Source organism: Rattus norvegicus, chromosome 7 (assembly GCF_021556685.1).
Source record: "Rattus norvegicus strain SHRSP/BbbUtx chromosome 7, alternate assembly SHRSP_T2T, whole genome shotgun sequence".
NCBI lineage: Eukaryota > Metazoa > Chordata > Mammalia > Rodentia > Muridae > Rattus > Rattus norvegicus.
In genome coordinates, this window is record NC_141540.1 from 32,779,212 (window position 1) to 32,797,309 (window position 18,098).

The 18,098-nt window shown below is 43.3% G+C and overlaps 1 pseudogene; it reads right to left on the reverse strand.

The window, feature by feature from the left end:
- Positions 1–3,031: 3,031 nt before the first annotated feature.
- Positions 3,032–16,325, reverse strand: LOC148004608 (small ribosomal subunit protein uS5 pseudogene; annotated as a pseudogene).
- Between the last annotated feature and the right edge of the window lie 1,773 nt (positions 16,326–18,098).

An 18,098-nucleotide genomic window follows, 5' to 3' on the forward strand; every position in this document is an offset into this window, starting at 1 on the left:
CCGGGCCTGGCAGCCACATGCTTATAATCCTATGTTTGGATTACATGACTTCAAGTTTAAAATCAGTTTAAGCCACATAGCTGAGGTTCTGAGCACACGAAGCCTCACAACTCTAATCCCAGCAACTTGTACAGCTGAGGAAAAGTTTGCTAGCGTGAGCTACATAATGAGTTTCAGGCTAGCCTGGGCAACACTGGGAAAGCCTGTCTTGAAAAACACAGAGAGAGGAGTGCAGGGCCCTGGGGAGGGGGTAGGAGGTTGTGGGAAGGGTTGCGGGGGGTGGGGGGAGTGGGGGGGAGTTTCGGGGGTGTTGTGGGGGCAACAGTAGACAGGATGGAGATCTAGCACATTCAAGGTACAGAGCAAAGGCTAAAGAAAATAAACATGGGGTGGGGTGGGGAAGGAGAGCTGGACAAGAAGAAAAGTTAGAAGAGGATTGAGGAGGCAGGAGCTAGCCCAGTCCTAAGGGTTCCACGAAAGCTGGTCTTTTGTCTCAGGTTTGTCAGCATTTTAAAGGAATGCAAGGACAAGAATGTTCTGAGCACTAGGGATTCATCGGAGTGTGGCGGTATACTCATACTCCCAGCACTCTGGAGGCAGACACAGAGGATTGCTTTAGTGATAGCCTCAAAAATCCAAAATGAAAGAAAGCGCAAATACATAACAAAACTAGCAAAGATGTTGAGGACAGGCCGGAGAAGTAGTTTGCTTGGTAGAGTGTCCAACAAGCAGGGAAGCCCTGGGTTCAAGTTCCAGAACTACTTGAAACTGGGCACGGTGATCCAAGCCTGTAGTCTTAGCACATGGGAGGCCGAGGAGGACCAAAGTCATTGATGTTCTAGTTAGCTACATGGTAAGTTATGGGACAGACTGGGCTATAAGGGACCTGGTCTCAAAGGAAAGGTTATGGTCAACCTACAAAAAAAGTGCTAAAGCTTCTTTACGGAAGCTGAGGGGCTCGCTGTGTTGGGGGCAGCGCTGTAATCCAGATGACAAAGGAGAAAGGCAATCTTTCTTTCCAAAGAGTCTTGGCCATGGAAGAAACCAAGGAAATAAAATCTTGTGCATACAGCAGGATTGATGAACATGAACTCACAGAGACTATGGGACCATGCACAGGGCCTGCATAGGTCTGCACCAGATGGAGAGCTCAGGCTCCTAACCCAGAAGCTATCTGTCCAACTGATTCCCAGAGGAATTAGTTTTCTCCAGTGTCTCCCTGGGTACACAAACCACTCTTAAGGGTATATAAGCTACCCTTCCCCAGCCAACGCAGTGGTGTTTTGACTTTTTATTTCTTTTTGTCTCATGATGTTTGGACTAGGCTTTTATTTTATTAATTTATGTTTACCTTATAGGTATCTTGCTTATATATTATGGTTTCTGATTTTGTTTCTTCATTGGATTTCTCTCTGTGTGAATGTATGTCTCTAGGGGTATATGTGTGTGTGTGCATGTGCGGGTGTCGTGTGTGTGTGTGTGTGTGTGTGTGTGAGTGTGTGTATGTGTCTGTGTGTGCGTGTGAGTGTGTCTGTGTGTACGTGTATGTATGTGTGTGTGTGTGGGCACGTGTGTATGTGTGTGCGTGTGAGTGTGAGTGTGTGTGCGCGAGTGTGTATGTGTGTATGTATGTGTATGTGTGTGCGTGTGAGTGTGTGCGCGAGAGTGTATATGTGTGCATGTGTGTGTATGCGTGTGTATGTGTGTGTCTGTGTGTCTGTGTGTGTGAGTATATGTATGTGTGTGTTTTATATGTATATCTATTTCTTGTGCTTTTCCTTTGTTTTGTTTTTTTCCTTTTTTCAGATGCCTGTTTTCTAATGAAAGGATGTGGAGAATCTGCAGGGAGAGGAGAAGCTGTAATCAGAACATATTGTATGAAAAAAATCTGTTTTCAATTAAAAATGTGAAAGAAATACATACTTTTTTAGAGCTTTGGAAAGAAAGTAAAACAGAGAAATGCCTTAAAGGTACTCTATGAGGCTAAAGCACAGAATGGTTTTGATAACTAGAAAAGTTATGGAGGGAAGTCAAATATCTTATTATCAAGGTCAGAAGGTGCTGGCTTACACCTTTAATCCCAGCCCCGGAAGGCAGAGGCTGGCAAATCTCTGAGTTCGAGGTCAGTCATAACAGAGTGAGTCCCCCGGGCTGGAGAGATGGCTCAGTGGTTAAGAGCACCGACTGCTCTTCCCAAGGTCCTGAGTTCAAATCCCAGCAACCACATGGTGGCTCACAACCATCTGAAATGAGTCTGATGCCCTCTTCTGGTGTGTCTGAAGATAGCGACAGTGTAATCATAATATATAATAAATAAATAAAATGTTTAAAAAAAAAAAAAAAAACAGAGTGAGTCCCAGGACAGCCAGGGATACACAGAAAATCCCCATCTTCCAGAATCTGATGGACGTTGGGAGGTCTTTCCCCAAGAAAAATGCCTTTTTTGTCTTTCCCTTATATTTAAGTCGAGGACTTGTCACATGATCCAGTTGGCTGCCTTTGAGACATGGCCACCTAATACACACAGAACAGGGTTTTCCTTCAGAAGGAGCCTGGGACAGGCCAATATTGTCCTGCAGTTCAGAAGTGAGCTGAGTAGACAGCTGAGGGCTCCACAGAGAGGCTCCATAAGGGACAGGCTGTCTTTTGCAGAAGTTCACTGTCCGCAGTAGCAACAGAGATTATTCTGGAAAATCTTAAGCAACAGATGTGCTGGTGTCTAAATCAGATGGTGCCCAGCTTCAGGTGGACGACTACATTTTCTGAGAATAGGGAACCGCGAAAGGCAGCAAAAGTTCAAGCCCTCGTTTCTAGTTAAGTAAATATTTAGAGGGTTAAAGGGATGGTTCAAAGATAAAGATCTTTGCAGGATCAATAAGCTTATTTTATTTTAAAATATTTTTGCCATTTATATATTTATATATAATTTATATTCATACAGTATTTATATAATTATATATTTATTATATGACCACGTTTCTTTTATAAAAAAAACAGATTTAATTCATTTATTTTTCTTGTATAAAAACACTTATGTGGTGGCCACAGCTGGAGCCTGGGTCCTCTGAACAGAGACTCTGGTGTGGGTTTTCACAAGATGGTCAGTGAATCCTGATAAGGAGACTTGGTGAACAGTCTCTTTCCAGAGGTCGGGGGTTAGGTAGTTATAGGTCTTGGAAATGGCATCAAAGGTGGCCTTGGCAAAGTTGCCCAGGGTGGCAGCACATCCTCTGACTAAAGTGTAGCAGTCATCTATACCGGCCATCACCAGTAGCTTCTTGAGCACAGGAACAGAAACAATGACAGTGGCTCTGGGGGCAGGGATGAGACCCACAAGCAGAGTCACAGCGGCCTGTCACCTTGCGTGATGGCCCCTTGGATGACAATGACAAGCTCCTTGGAGTACTTAACACCAAGACCAACGTGACCATTGTAGTCCCCAGTAGAGACCAAAGCCTTAACCCTGGTCTGATGGCCTGTCCAAATCTGCTCCCACACTGGCATGATTTTCAGACCCTCATCCTTTAAAGAGGCACCCAGGAAAAAGTCAATAATCTCAGACTCCTTTGGACAGGGAGAACAGGTAGCTCTTTATGTCATTAACCCTGTGGCCCAGCTTGGTGACCGGAATCAACTCCTTGTCTTTAGAATCAACTCCTTGTCTTCAATTTTACTTCCATGAGCCCCGCTGCCTTGACCAAAGCCATGGCCTGGACCAAGGTCTGGACAACAACTGCTGTTCTCCTCCATGAAAGCTGCCGCCACGGCCTCCTTTGGGTTAGGGTTGGGTTAGGGTTAGGGTTAGGGTTAGGGTTAGGGTTGGGGTTGGGGTTGGGGTTGGGGTTGGGGTTGGGGTTGGGGTTGGGGTTAGGGTTAGGGTTGGGGTTGAGGTTGGGTTAGGAATGCGTTTGGGTTAGAGTTAAGAGTTAGAGGAAGAAATGAAGAAGAAACAGAAGAAGGGGAGGAGAACAGGAGGAGGACAGGAAGAGGAGGACAGGAGGAGGAGGAGGACAGGAGGAGGAGGAGGACAGGAGGAAAAAGAGGAGTAGGAAAAGGAGAAGGAGGAGAAGAAAGGACATGAACGAGGAAAGGAGAAACTATAAACAATTCTTAAGTGTAGGCTTCTTGCCCAGCTATAAATGGCCAACACTAAACTAATCCAGTGGTCAATTTTGGAAGAGGTTTTTGTCTCCTTTTAACAGGTCTTTCATATATGTTCTGGTTTCCAATTTTGCACTTTATGGCATTTCTGTGTGATTATGTGTGTGTGTGTGTGTCAGTGCCTATATTGTTTCTTATGCTTCTTCTTTGGTCCCCTTTTTTCCATTTGTTTCTTTGTGGCTATTCCCTGTGGTTTTAAGGCCTAACCTGCTCTGCAGAGTAAGGAGCAAGACAGCCTGAAAAGAAAACTTTTAAGTCTTTTTTTTTGGTTTGTTTTTATTTTTTATTGTTTTAATTATATATATTTATTTGCCTGTGGATTTGGCTGGAGTAGGGAGGAGTTGGGTGCAGGGGAAACCATAATCGGAAGGTATAAGCAAGAAAAAAAATCTATTATCCACTAGGTGTGGTGGTGGACGCCTTTAATTCCAGCATTTGGAAGGCAGAGGCATGTGGATCTCTGAGTTCCAAACCAGCATAGTCTACAAAGGGAGTCAAGGACAGAGGCTATACATAGAAACCCTGTTTTAGGGGTTGGGGATTTAGCTCAGTGGTAGAGCGCTTGCCTAACAAGCGCAAGGCCCTGGGTTCGGTCCCCAGCTCCGAAATAAAGAAACCCTGTTTCAAAAAACCAAATAAATAAAGAAAGAGGATAAAAAAAAGAAGAAATAAAAGCATTTTAAAAATCTAACTTCATTTTTTTAAATAAAGAGCAGTGTTTCCCAACTAGTACTTTTAATTGAAAGCTAGTGCTGTCATCCATACATTACTGAAAACCTTTTCCTTGGGTAGGTGAGACAGTACATAAAGGCACTTGCCTCGGAACCTGACAACCTGAGTTTGATCCCTGGGACCCATGTGGTGGAAGAGAACCATGCACTCTGGGGGCTATGTTCGGGGCTAAGCACTGAGAAATGATGTAATGAATGGGTGATGGACAATAACAGCAAGAGACCAATATATACATCCACGTATCTGTGTAATAACAAGATGAGGTGAGTTGAGCAGGAAACTGAAACTGAAAGTGCACATTACGTAATCATTAAGGAAAGGAAGACTGGGGCTAGAGAGATGGCTCAGCGGTTTAGAGCACTGACTGCTCTTCCAGAGGTCCTGAGTTCAATTCCCAGCAACCACATGGTGGCTCACAACCATCTGTAATGGGATCTGATGCCCTCTTCTGGTGTGTCTGAAGACAGCGACAGTGTCCTTATATATAATAAATAAATTAAAAAAAATAAAAAGGAAAGGAAGACTGTTAAAGCTGGGGAAGCCGGCTCACGTTTGTAATATTAGCACTTATAAGGCAGAGACTGGAGAATTGAGGCCAGGCTGAGCTACAGAGTAAGTTCTGGGTCAGCATGGGCTACAGAATGAGGACCTACATCAAAAAAAAAAAACAAAAAACAAAAAAACAAAAACAAAAAAAACCCCAAAAAGCAGGCTAGAGAGACTGCTCAGAATTTAAGAGCACTGCTCTTTCCTGTGTGGTACCCAGTTCCCCCAGGTGGCTCACAGCCATTTGCAACTCCAGTTCTATCAGACTTGATATTCTCCTCTGACCTCTGACCTCTGTGCGTGGCTGTTACACAGGTGATGCACAAGCATGAATGCAGACAGAATAAGTGAAAAGCAAAGACCAAAAACAGCTCACACCTTTAATCCCAGCACTTAAGAGGTAGAGGCAGGTAGGTAGCACCCTGTGGTTTTAAGTCCTAACCTGCCCTGCAGAGTAAGGAGCAAGACAGCCTGAAAAGAAAACTTTTGGGTTGGGGATTTAGCTCAGCGATAGAGCAACTTGCCTAGCAAGGTCCTGGGTTCGGTCCCCAGCTCCTAAAAAAAGAGAAAAAAAAAAGAAGAAAACTTTTAAATCTTTTTTTTTTTGGTTTGTTTTTATTTTTTATTGTTTTAATTATATATATATACATATATATATATACACACACACACACATATGTATACACACACACACACACACACATATATATATTGCCTGCGGATATGTTTATACATGCATGTCTAGTACCCTGGGAGGTCAGAAGAAGGTGTTGTATGCTGTATCTCTTGGCCTTGAGTTACATGTGACCTCGAGCCACCATGTAGGACTTGGAATTGAACCCTGAGTCCTTTGGTAGAGCAGGCAGTCCTCTTAACCACTAAGCCATCTTTCCAGGCCAGAAAGAAATTCTTTAATTAGCCTTTATTTTAGCTATCTCTCATCACCACATACAGCAGAGGACCGCCTGGTCTGGCCTCAATGAGAGAAGGAGCACCTTACCCTTGAGAGACTTGAGGCCCCAGGGAGTGGGGAGGCCTGGTGGGGTGTGGGGTGTGGGGTGTGGGGTGTGGGGTGTGAGGGGACAGTGGGGACATCGTTTTGGAGATAGGGGAGGAAGAATGGGATGAGGAACTGTCAGAGGGTAAAATGGGAGGCAGATAAGGACTGGACTGTAAAAAAAAAAATCAAAGATAATTAAAAAAAAGAAAAAGACTGAACCTCCAGTGAATGTGATTGTTGTGGGGAGGGCGGTAATGCGGGGAGGATGGGGAGGGGAACACCCATAGAGAGGGGAGGGGAAGGGGTTAGGGGGATGTTGGCCCGGAAACCGGGAAGAGGAATAGCAATCGAAATGTTAATAAGAAATACCCAAGTTGGGGTTGGGGATTTAGCTCAGTGGTAGAGCGCTTGCCTAGCAAGCGCAAGGCCCTGGGTTCGGTCCCCAGCTCCGGAAAAAAAAAAAAAAGAAAGAAATACTCAAGTTAATAAAGATGAAAAAAAGAAAAAGAAAAAGAAAAACAAACAAACAAACTCCACAAAAGTCAAAGAAAAATCTATGACAGGTACAGCCAGGGCTACACAGAGAAACCCCATCTCAAAATAAAGACAAAATGAAATTAAAGTGAGGCTGGAGAGATGGTTTACTGGTTAAGAGCACTGGCTGCTCTTCCAGAGGACCTGGGTTCAATTCCTAGCACCCACGGAACAGTTCACAACTGTCTGTGACTCCAGTTTCACGAGATCCAACAGCCTCCCACAGACATACTGGCAGGCAGAAACATCAGTGCACATAAAGTAAAAGTAGACAAATCATTAAAAGAAAGGTTTCAAAATCAAATAAGGAAAAAAAGTAAACAAAGTCAGTACTTATTTTTTAAATCTATTCTTTTCCAAAAGCAATTTCTTTTTTTTTTTTTTTTTTTTTTTTGCTTTAAAAAGTTTCTTGGAACCAATCTCATTATGCTTGTACTTAATTTTTGTTCTCATCTAAAAGTGCACATCCCGACTGTATAAAAGAAACTTGGGCTTCTTTTTCTCCAAGAAAACACCAAATGCCAGTGCAGCGGAGGACTGGGGTGGGGGTGGGGATTAGGAGGATGAGGCAGCTCTCCCAGCGGTATTAGGGGTCCTGGTCTTGATGGTCTCCTGGAGGTAAAGCTGAAGACAAGGAGTTGATCCCTGTCACCAAGCTGGGCCGCCTGGTTACGGACATGAAGATCAAGTCTTTGGAGGAGATCTACCCATTCTCCCTGACCATTAAGGAGTCCGAGATCATTGACTTTTTCCTGGGTGCATCGCTAAAGGATGAGGTTCTGAAAATCATGCCACCAAAGCTTCCCAGAGAAGCAAGTCCTGTAATTATGGTCCTATGGATGCTCCAGAAGGGTGGTGATTCCTGTGATCTCAACTGTGACTAATTGTGTGCAAAGGAGCTCTGACATCTTCCTGAAGCAGCCAAGCTCAGACACCTACTGGACCTACTTGGACAGCCAACTGTTATCTAGGCACACAGAGGAGCGGTCAGTTTGCTGTTGTTGTTGTTGATGTTGTTGTTGTTGTTTAACTAGTAAATGATAGGACGGGACTGGAGAAATAGCTCACCTGTTAGGAATACTTACTGTTCTTCAGAGGGCCAGAGTTTGGCTCTTAGTGTTCAAATCAAGGAAGGAACAACTTTCTGCAAACACAACGCTTCAAATCTGATGTCTCTGGCCCCCAAGAGCACCTGCACTCTCTGACATACTCATGCACAGAGTATGGTGAAGGGCATTGATTGACTGCTCTTCTGGAGGAGCCAGGTTCAAATCCCAGCACCCACATGGCAGCTCACAACTCTTTGTCACCCCAGGATCTAGCATTCTCACATAGACATATGTAGGCAAAATACCAATGCACATAAAATCAAGGTAAATAAATTTAAAAAAAGATTGTAAAAACATTATTTAACAATGAAACTACTATTATATTTTCAGTCATTGATAGTGTATGTTGAACATTTACCTCCCCTGCCCCGCAATGCCCTCATTCCAGTTAGATTCCTTTGACCCCCTTTAAAAGGTTAGTTCTCTCTCTCTCTCTCTCTCTCTCTCTCTCTCTCTCTCTCTGTGTGTGTGTGTGTGTGTGTGTGTGTGTGTGTGTGTGTGTGTGTGAAGAAAACTTTGAAGAGTTGGTTCTCTTCTACCACATGGGTCCCAGGGATCAAACTCAGGTTGCCAGGTTTGGAGGCAAGTGCCATTACTTACTGCCTCACCTACCCAAAGAAAAAGTTTTCAGTAATGTATGGATGACAGCACTATATTTCAATTAAAAGGATTAGTTTTAAAAATTGAAATTAGGGGTTGGGGATTTAGCTCAGTGGTAGAGCGCTTGCCTAGGAAGCGCAAGGCCCTGGGTTCGGTCCCCAGCTCCGAAAAAAAGAACCAAAAAAAAAAAAAAATTGAAATTAGATTTTTAAAATGCTTTTCTTTCTTCTTTTTTTGTTTCTTTGTTTCCGTCTTTCTTTGTTTCTTTGTTTCTTTGTCTCTTTCTTTCTTTCTTCCTTCCTTCCTTTCTTCTTTCTTTCTTTCTTTGGTTTTTTGAGACAGGGTTTCTATGTATAGCTTTGTCCTTGACTCCCTTTGTAGACTATGCTGGTTTGGAACTCAGAGATCCACATGCCTCTGCCTTCCAAATGTTGGAATTAAAGGCGTTCACCACCACACCTGGCGGATAATAGATTTTTTTTTCTTGCTTATACTGTCTGATTATGATGTTCCCTCCACCCAACTCCTCCTTACTCCAACCAAATCCACATTAGAATAGCCAGAAACAAACAAATGCAAAAAAAAAAATCAAAGAAGAAGCATAAGAAACAATATAGGCACTGACACACATACACATTCACACAGAGAGAAACCAGAAATCCCATAAAGTGCAAAATTGAAAACCAGAACATATAGGTAAAGCACTTGTTACAAGGAGGCTGAGAGGGCTGGAAAGATGGTTCAGTGGTTAAGAGCAAAAACTCCTCTTCTGGAGGTTCTGAGTTCAAATCCCAGCAATCACATGGTGGCTCACAACCATCTGTAATGAGATCTGATGTGTCTGAAGACAGCTTCAGTGTATTTATATATAATAAATAAATCTTAGGTTGGAGAGATGGCTAAGCAGTTAGAAGCACTGACTGCTCTTCCAGAGGTTCTGAGTTCGATTCTCAGCAACCACATGATAGTTCACAACCATCTGTAATGAGATCTGATGCCCTCTTCTGGTGTGTCTGAAGACAGCTACAGTGTACTCATATACCATAAATAAATAGTCCTTCAATAAATAAATCTTTAAAAAAAAATCTTTACAAAAAAACCAACCAAAAAAACTGAGGAGACGGTGAGGTCTGAATTGGACCCCTTCTAGGACCCCTTGAATGAGGCTCACAGAGGCAGTGATCGGTGCAAAAGCAAGAGGAGCTTTATTCCAACATGCTGGGGTTACCTCCCTTCAGAGAGAGACGCCCCTGAGCAGACTCTAACAGGGAGTTATATACCTTGCAAACAATCGGGGCAGAATTTGCACAATGGTAACTAGGCAGGGTACTATGCACATTTGGTGGACTAAAACAACTTTCAAATCGACTCAGTGTACCACTCATGGCTTTCGGTTGGGAGTTATAAGTGGCTCTGTTCAACAATTTGGCTTGTAGCTGTTCTAGGAACTAAACTAGCTCTATTCCTCCTGGAATAGATTGACCCCCAACTCTGGTTCTTTCAAGACAAAGCCTCCTCCAAAATAACCATTGAATTAATTTTGCATTGGCTATTTACAGCTGGGCATGGGGCCGGCCCTTAAGAGTTGTTTGTACACCCAGTAAGAGTATGTTAGAAAAGCTATTTTTCCTTTGTGAGTGGTTATCAACTGGAGAAAGCTTCTGGGTTGGTGATGGGAGCCCATGTACATATATATATATATATATATATATATATATATATATATATATATATATATATGTAGAACAGAATGCTGTTAGAGTCATTCATTGTATTGCTATGTTTCCTCATTATTATTTTTTCCCCTAAGTCCATGACCTAGCTAAGCTCAAGCTTGTGGCCACCAAGCAATATCAGCTTTATGTCTAGTCAGACAGTGATTGGCTGCTCCCACAAACTTTATACCAGTAGTACATCAGTGTATCCTGCAGGCAGATCACCACTGTAGAGCAAATGGTTTGTAACTGGGTTGATGTTAACCTTTCTCCCCTTGTAGGGTGCAGAATACCTTCTAGCACCATGAATACTAGTCAGGAAGACTGAAGGCTCTAGGTAGGCCCCCGCTCAAGGTCTTTTTGTTCATTGTAGGGCCTAGCCATCAGTTTGTGGAGAACCACCAAAGGCCTTAGCAGCAGCTGTGTTGTTTGGTGGTTTCCATGGCTCCCCTTTGGCCAACTCAATTAGCTGTAAGCCATTCCTGAATCTGGAGGCTTCACTTGGTGGTGAGAGATGTCTAGTTAGGGCTTTGTCCTTTGCATCATTTCATGATTCCATTTAGAGTTCTCTCATATATGTATATATTATAGGAAACGTCTACTATATTTATATGACACCCCCTGCAAATGACCTTTAGTTTTAGCTTTCTTTCCCTGTACTCCCTTCCTCACTTCCCTTTTCGCATTTGATCCTCTCATTCAAGACCAGCCCGACCCCCAATCCATCCATAACTTTCTATTGTATTTCTCCTTTCTAGGGAGATCCTCCAGTGAGTCCCTTTCTCTCTATACTTAAACTCTGTGGTTATCAAAGACTGAACAGCTAACATCCTCATACGAAGGAATAGATACCATATTTGTCTTTTTTTAGTCTTGGTTAGCTCACTCGGGATAAATTTTTTTGGCTCCATCCATTTTCCTGAATTTTATGACTGCACTTCCCCCCCACCCCCAAATGGCCAAGTAATACTCCATTGCGGAAATGTGCCGTATTTTCTTTATCCATCCATCCATTCATTCATTGGCAGACAGCTAGGTTGCTTCCAGTTTCTGGCTATTATGAATAGCGCAGGGCTGGAGAGATGGCTTAGTGGTTAGGAGCACTGACTGCTCTTCCAGAGGTCCTGAGTTCAAATCCCAGCAACCATATGGTGGCTCACAATCATCTGTAATGGGTGGGGGGGGGAGAGAGAGAGAGAGAGAGAGAGAGAGAGAGAGAGAGAGAGAGAGAGAGAGAGAGATCAGTCCAGTCTCAGGGACTGGAACTTATCTCCAACAGGTAGGTGTGTCCTGTTCTAAGCACTTTTCTCTTGCTTGATCGCTACATTTTTACCTCCGGGTAAATGCTATTGTTACTGAGGCACACAGATTCTCAAGGCTGTCACCGGGGGCGAGGTGACATTAAACACTGCCCTTTAACTGAGAGTTCAAGGCCTTCATTGGTCCGGTCATTTTGGGAAAATGTTTCATACGGGCCTGCATTGTGGATGCCAGGATCTTGGCTACCCCAGAAACCCAAGAACAGAGTCATTATTGAGAACCAAACTGTTCCAAAGGCCCCTCTCAGGCTGTGTTTAGCCTGGGACAAACAGTCTCTCAAGTCCTTGCCTTTTTTATGAGTGAATGCCATCGTGGAATAACCTGGCTCTCACAGAGCTCTAATTTAAGTGGGCCTCTCAACTCTGCTCAGACACATTTTCATCTAATCAATTAAAAACCATCTTTTAGGGGCCAGAGAGATGGCCCAGTGGTAAAGTGTGCTCTCCGTGGCCAAAAGACCTGAGTTCAGTTCCCAGTGCTCACATCTGTTCTGGTTATCCCCTAGAGAAGACTACTCAGACATGGGTTTACGCCAAGTGAAAGTCTTCGTTACCAAGCCGACAATTACACTTCATGTTCAGAATCCCGGTGTAGCCCTGGAGCCTTCCTCAAGATGAGCCTTTGAGCACAAATCCAAATTCTGGGTTGACACACTCCAGTTAACAAGGACAGTTAGCCAGAAACAGAACTATAAAAGTAAAAAAAACAAAAAAACAAAAAAAAAAAAAAAACCCAACAACAACAAAAAAAAAAAAAAAAAAAAACGAGAACTGTGGACTTTGATGAAATAAATCTTTGTTTTCATTTTTTTTTTTTTTTGGTGGGTGGTGCTGTCTACAGGATGAGTTTTACAGCCCGAATTGGTACATCCAGCGTGGAGTCAGTGGCGCTAAGGTCTGGGGCCTACTGAGGTCTGGGGCCCTATTACACTGAGCTGTTCACAGCTACCTTAATGCAAGCTCCAGGGGCATTCAGCTACCTCTGACGTCATTGAGCAGCTGCACTCAGGTACACAGACCCACACAGGTAACTTGCCTTCTTCCCCTTTTTGTCCCTTCTTGATCGCTTCGTGCTTTACCTATCCAGTGTATGTGAGTGAGTGCTCTATCCTCCGGAAGAGAGCATCGAATCCCACTATGGACAGTTGCTTAGCACTTTACAAACCCACTTTACAGACTGGTCTAGGTTGCTCAGAACTTCCAGAGCCTCTCTTACCTCATGAGTATCGCGGTCTGTAAAGCCGTAAAAGTACCATTCTGGTACTGAGGCCCCTGATGCGTTGTCTTTTCTTAAAATCTTTTTTTTTAAGATTTATTCATTTATTATATATAAGTACACTGTAGCTGTCTTCAGGTACACCAGAAGAGGGCATCGGATCTCTTTACAGATGGTTGTGAGCCACCATGTGGTTGCTGGGAATTGAACTCAGGACCTCTGGAAGAGCAGTCGGGTGCTCTTAACTGCTGAGCCATCTCTCCAGCCCGTTAATGTCTTTTCTAAGTCTCTGGTGATCACGGTCTCTCCCTCAATCTGCTAGTGTCTCTTTCTATCCGGTCTGTCTGTCGTATGAGTGTGATCTGAATGTTCCCGTCTGTGTCTGCCCGAGTTTGCCTGTCTCTGCGTCTGTCTCTAACGAAGAGTTTCCAGCACAGAAAGCACCACATGGTGTAGGGATGGCGGGTGCTTTAAAAGACCTGTTTTGGGAGAAGATTGCAGTGATCTAGACTACAAACAAAAATATATGCTTATCAGCAATATCTATAGGTTGTGTCCAACATTTATGGTTGATATTCATTTATAAGGTCCCTTTTGTTCTATTTTCTGTTTCTTAGAAAATATTATCATAATTTGCATAAAAACACATGTAGTCCTCTGAGTTGGGGTATAGAAGGTACAATAGGACATATAGGACAATATATAGCATCAATATATAGGTCAATAGGATCATAATGCACGTACCAACGCACATACATTATTGTAGTGGAAACCTCTAGTGTCTTTGGAACGTTAGTTATGTCAGTTGATATTTTGCTGGGGCACACAGGAGAAAAGAATGCTAAAGCAAACACATGAAAGACTATTGTCCTGAAGCAGACACAGGTGGAAGGAACTTTGCATATAGCAGACACGTGAAAGGACGTTTGATGGCAGAGTATAAATCTGACCCCACAGACACTGACGATTGGTTTGTTCTGCCTCGTTATTCTTTGCTAACTACTATTGGTCCACCTTACTTGTGAGAACATTACGATTGGGAGAAATCCACCCAAGAGCTGGAGGTTCCTGGGCAGCTTGCCGCGCACGTCCACGGCCTCGTCTTAGGCCAGTTAACCGGCCTGGCAGTTTCTTTGAGATTAAACTACAGTTGCTGATTCATGTGTGGTGTCTGCGGCTTCTGCATCGCATTTGGTGTTGGCTGCGGGACTGACCTGCTACCAAAAATCAAGCTTGCCCCCAAAGACTTATTGCTGAGCCGCCCCACTTCCCCCATTTCCTAAGAACTTTCCTCTCCCACTACTCCTCTGCTAGAAGGGAAGGCTTCAGCCTTATCAATAGTAGGTTGCAAAAAATGTATGCTTACACATTACAGTGGTCAAGGAATGGGAGGTACACGTCTGTGGGTTCCCAAGCCAGATGAGAGCACCTATACCACAGACTTCTTTCCGAGAGAGAGAGAGAGAGAGAGAGAGAGAGAGAGAGAGAGAGAGAGAGAGAGAGAGCGCACGCATGGGCAGCTCCCAATGCAAATTAGGTCCAGGCCTGCTTAACTCCTCCAGAGAAAGAAAGGCCCTTTCCTGATAAAGTCAGTTAAGCTTTTGTCTCCTGAACAGAGAGGTAGATGTTCAGATTATCATGTGACCAGCAAATCCCCGTCTCCTGGGAGCTTTGCTATTTGAATTGATGTAGCAATAAGGGTTTGCCTGTCTTCAATCAGGTCCACATAAGCAAATTAGGTGCATTTCTTTCTTGTTCCCGGCCCCAGACTTGTAAATCATTGTCAACAAACGAACTGTTGTCTGAGAAAGTCTTCCAGGTCATTTATACCCGCCGTGCTTATTTACGCATGCGTGGGAAATGAGTGTGTGGGTGTCTCATGGTCTGCTTCATGCACGGCCTGCTGTGTTCTCACTCACTCCAAGGGGGCTTGCCAGTCGGGGTAGGGTTGTTGGTAGGCGTCTGCTCTGCCACAGGGCATGGCCTCTAGGGGAGTTGGAAGGTGGCAAGTTTGACTGCTGCCTACCCCTGGCCGCCTCTTCGGCAGCCGCCTCCACCACAGCCACCTTCGCCTCTGCGGCAGCCGTGTGCCGCAAACGGCAAGGTCTTAGGGACAGAGTTAGCCAAGCCTGTTTGTGAGGGGTCACCTCACACTATAGCATGCACAGCTGTTGACTAGAGCAGCCTTGGTCCGACCTCTCCTTTCTATGCCCCATTTCCCTCTTCTAACTTGGGGATATTCACTCTGGACCTTTAATGTTCGAAGTATGGTACGTTCATTTTTTTTTCCTTTTTCTAATTTTAGATGGGCTCACAGCTAAGAGATTAGCTTGAGTTAGACAGACACTCTGGACCTATACTGTAAATAGTATCGGAACCACTGAAGTTTAGGAGACAGACTGCATGCATACATTTTGCATTATGAGATGTCAAGGAGCCTTTGGATAGAGGCAGGACATTATGGTTTGAAGGTAAAATGTCCCCTTGGAGACTTGGACCACCGGATGATGGCATTATTTAAGGGAGGTTGTAGAACTTAAAGAGACAGACCTTTGGTTGGAAGAAATAGATCACTAGAATATGCCATTGAATATTATAAGAAGCCTGGCCTCAGTTTTCTCTCTTGCTCTCACCTTAGCCCTCACTCTCACCCTCACCTTGGCCCTTGCTCTTGCCCTCACCCTTCCTCCACCTCTCTCCTTCCTCATCCCCTTCTCTTTCCCTTTCCCCTCTCTCCCTCCCCCTTGCAGGGCTCCTCCAGTCAGGAAAGTAATGGCTTATGATGTAGATGGGGCTTCATCACAAGATAACAGGTAGAAATGTGTTAGTTATATCATGCTTTGAACAATTAAAAAAAGGGTCCTGATGCTGGAAATGTTGTAACTGAGGACCGAGATCTACTGTAAGCTTGGTGATCATGGGAGACTTAGCCTAGGAGGTACCATACCTTTTCCTCAAAAAAAAAAAAAAAAGTGTGTATTTGCTTAGAAGATAGCAAGGTATCTTTTAGCTCAAATATCTTAATTATTTTAGTTCTTTTTTCTTTCTTTTTCTGTGCAAATATTTTTTAGAGTGGGAAACCACCTACTGGAGCAAATGTCCAGTGAATGAAGTCATGTGACTTCTTTCCATATTGCTCATTTAAATCTGACTGTCTCAGGCTGCCTCCTCTGGCACTCTTGCTAAAACTCTGCAAGATTGCCCAGTCATCGTTCTCAGAGGAGCATCACGAGTCATGAGTAAGCAAATTTCACTGACTAAGGTAGACAGATAGCTTCCATTTGTTTGGCTTTCTCTGGGGTAGAATCTGAAAGCTCAGACTTGGGGTTGACAATCTCCTCCTAGAGCCCTATGTTATTCATCATTCTTTAGAAAACCACCACCTGACGTCATTTAGCGCTAGTTTCCTCCTGATAATAGAGTGTAAATGTTTTCTGTTCACTAGAAGAATATGTTTTTTAAATAAAAGAGGTTGGAGACTTCAGACTTGGGCTGGGGGTTCAGAGGAGGCCATGGCATAGGGTCCTGGCTGCCAGGTGGCAGAGACCACACCATGAAACCCGGAGGAAAAACAACTGCTAAGCCACGTTGCTCTAGTACAGAAGAAGTACATTTCATTACCAAAGGTCACCACCACTCAGTACAGAGCACACCCAGCACCCAATTAAAGTTTTGAAGCTAAAGTTTTTGTTTGAAGCCTTTCCTGATCTGCCTCATTCGGACTCATGCATGGCTTACTCTGTTTGTTTCTTTGTCTTCATTTTTTTTTCTTTCTTGAGATGGGGTCTCTCTGTGTAGCCCTGGCTGTCCTGGAACTCACTCTGTAGACCAGGCTGTCCTTAAATCCACTGCTCTGCCTCTCTAGGGCTGAGATTAAAGGCATTCACCACCACACTTGGCAAGGCTTAAGTTTTAAGTCTAAGTGGGTCCTTTATCTCATAGTTTTGACTATAGCACCAGATATTCCTAAGTGCTGTCCCATCTAAATACCAAGGAGGCTTGAGCCCTCTTAGCTTCTGAGATCAGTTGAGATCTGGCATGTTCAGGGTGGTATGACTGTAGATCCATTTAAGTGTTTAATGTTGCAAAATTGAAGACTATCAACGGAAACATTAGATAGATAGATAGATAGATAGATAGATAGATAGATAGATAGATAGATAGATACATAGATACATAGATAGATACATAGATAGATACATAGATAGATAGGGTGGATAAGGGACCAGTGAGAAACCTTAACACATAACATTAATACAATGAGCATTTTTTCCTCTAAATCTAAAGTGAGTACCTACATGTGAATTCTAGCAGCCTGATCTGCTGGAAAGATTGTCGGAAACCAGGAATAGAGGCTGGTGACTTAGTGAAGTTGGTAATGGCCCTTGCCACCAAGCCTGATAGTATGAGGTTAATACTGGGACCTACAAAGTGCAAGGAGAAAACTTGACTCCCAAAAGCTGTCCTCTGACCTCCATATGGGCAGGTGGTGCACACACATAGATGCACACACACACAAACACATTAACACACATGGGCACACATGTGCACACATGCATAGCACATACACACAATACACTCACACACAGTGTAATAATAAAGAAAAATTTGAGATAAATTTATTATTATTATTATTATTATTATTATTATTATTATTTGCAATGTGTAACTTAACCACCTGAACACCACCATTCATAGAATGAGAGTTTGTCGTTCTTTGACTTCTATGCTGGTTCACCATCTCAGAATTAATCCCTGCTAATAATCAAATGAACCCACCCTAGTATATTTTATGCACATACTCACCAGTGGCTATTTCCTTTGAATATAAATGATAGCATAATGTTTATACTGTTTTGATTCTTATTATTTTTTAAAGCTTTATTTATTTTACGTATATGAGTACACTGTAGCTGTCTTCAGACACATTGGAAGAGGCATTGGATTCTATTACAGATGGTTGTGAGCCACCATGTATTGCTGGGAATTGAACTCAGGACCTCTGGAAGAGCAGTCAGTGCTTTCAACCACTGAGTCATTATTATTATTATTATTATTATTATTATTATTATTATTATTATTATTCTTTAACAATATATTTTAGCGAACCCTTTGTATTGGTTCAGGCAGAATTATCTTATTGTTTGCAAACAGCCGCCATGGGGA